Source organism: Arachis hypogaea, chromosome 16, assembly GCF_003086295.3.
Source record: "Arachis hypogaea cultivar Tifrunner chromosome 16, arahy.Tifrunner.gnm2.J5K5, whole genome shotgun sequence".
In the NCBI taxonomy this organism is placed as follows: Eukaryota; Viridiplantae; Streptophyta; class Magnoliopsida; order Fabales; family Fabaceae; genus Arachis; species Arachis hypogaea.
The window spans coordinates 108,057,894-108,060,335 of NC_092051.1; positions in this window are offsets into that span (position 1 = coordinate 108,057,894).

Consider the following 2,442-nt stretch of genomic DNA (forward strand, 5'->3'; position numbering starts at 1 on the left):
ACTTTTCTTTTAACTTGTATCACATATGCATTGATCTTTTCCTTAACTTAGCTTAGCAGTGGGATAATTTTGTCCCCTTATTTATTTACTTATTGAATATTTTTGGATTTTTTAAATATAAAAGCAAATATAACTTATCAATGCACATGGATTTTTATTTTTTTCTGGTCTCACATGAGTAGGTACCCAAATTCTCAATATTTTATCAATTGTAAAAAAATATATCACATTCCCTTACTAACCCATGTTCCCACTTTTCCCCACACTTAATTAACACACTATCTCTATCCTAAGCTAACCAGAGATTCAATTTGGGGTATTTAATTGTTTTTCTGCTTAAGGCTAGTGATGTGGTAAAATATAGAACAAATGTGGATTAATAGGCTCAATGTGGGTAACAAGGGTGATTTAAAAGGGTAGGCTTATTTGGGATAAGTGAGTTGATAATCAAATAATGGCCTCAATCCTATGCGTGCATATAAATACATTAAACATTGGACATATAGTAGAAACAAAATATAAATTACAATCATAGAGAAGTAAACACACAAGAATAAAAATTTTTATAGTTAAATAATGTAACCATGTAATTAAGCTCAAGTCTCACGGGTTGTGTGTTCTAGCTTAAAACCATGTTCCAAATACAACTTCAAACAAGCTTAACACAAAAATTTTAATTTTAAATTAGTGAAAATTTTCAAAAATAGGGTCTTAAAAAGGACTTATTATTTTTCAACCAAGCAGAACATGCATGCAAATAAAAGAAAATAAAAGAAAATAAATATCCTATTGAAGTTAAGAAAGAGAAATTACCTCCGAAAGTCAGGTACTGACCGACCTCCCCACACTTAAGGCTTTACACCGTCTTCGGTGCCATCAGTCAGGAACAAAGGGGAGCTAGTAGTAGTATCTCTACAACCGGGACCGTCATGACTCCCTGTGCTGGTAAATGAAGTGGAGTTCGGGGTGTCTGGGTCTGTGTCAGGTCTGTGGTTTCCCATAAGCAGCTCCTTGAGGAATGTGAATCGGCGCTGGTTACGGAACTCCCTTAGTGATAAACCCCTATTTTATGATTCATCTTGTGCTCAATTAAGTGTTTTTATCAATTCTTCACCCACTTATTCATGTAAATTGCATTGTTTTACTATTCCTTCCTTATTTTATGATATATGTGAAAACATGTTTCCTATGCTTTAAAAATATTAATTTTAATTATCCTTTATTACCATTCAATGCCATGATCTGTGTGTTAAGTAATTTCAAACTTTATAGGGTAGGAATGGCTTAGAGGATAGAAAGAAAACATACAAAAATGGAAGAAAAGCACAAAAATGGAGTTTTAAAGAAAAAGCAGCGACGCGCACGCGTGGACGACGCGGATGCGTGCCTTGAGCTGAACGCAAATGACGCGTACACGTGACTGACGCGTACGCGTGACAAGGAAAAACTCCAAATGATGCGAACGCGTGACCCACGCGCACGCGTGACAGACGTCACGTGCAGGAATCTGCAGAAAACACCCTCAGCAATTTCTGGGCCCCTTTTTAACCCAAATCCAAGCCCAGAAACACAAAATAGAAACTAGAGAATAGGGGAATCAACAAGAACAACATATACAACATTCATATTCACAATTTTAAGATTTAGATGTAGTTTTAGAGAGAGAGAGAGGCTCTCTTCTCTCTCTTAGGATTTATGATTAGAATTTCTCTTAAAGGTTAGGTTTACTTCTTCTGCATTCCAAGTTCTATGTTCTATGTTCTTTTAAATCTAGTTTCTCTTATCTACTTTTATTTACTCTATTACTTTAGTTGCTCTATTTCACTTGGTAATTATTTATGTTGTCAAAATTGGCTTATAAACTCTTCATGTTAGATTTGAATATTCTATTTAATACAATTTGAGGTATTTCAGATTTATGATTGCTTTATTCTATTTATAATATAAATAATTTAGATTTTTCTCCCTTTGCTTTGGTGAAGTAATTGGTGACACTTGAGTTATCAAACTCAACTGTTGATTGAAAATTAGAATTTGCTGATTGATTTGGATTCCTCTAAAGCTAGTCTTTCCATAGGAGTTGACTAGGACTTGAGAAATCAAATTAATTAGTCCACTTGACTTTCCTTTATTTAGTAAGGGTTAACTAAGTTGGAGCAATAAACAATTCTTATCACACCTGATAAGGATAACTAGGATGGGATTTCCAGTTCTTATACCGTGCACTGGTGTTCATGATAATTAATTTACTTTATTGCTGATTTATTTTTCTTGTTCCTTATTTCAAAAACCCAAAATTATACCCTTTTCCATAACCAATAATAAATCATACTTCCCTGTAATTCCTTGAGAGACGACCCGAGGTTTCAATACTTTGGTTATTAATTTTATTGGGTTTGCTTTAGTGACAAATAATTTTTTGTACGAAAGGATTCTTTGCTG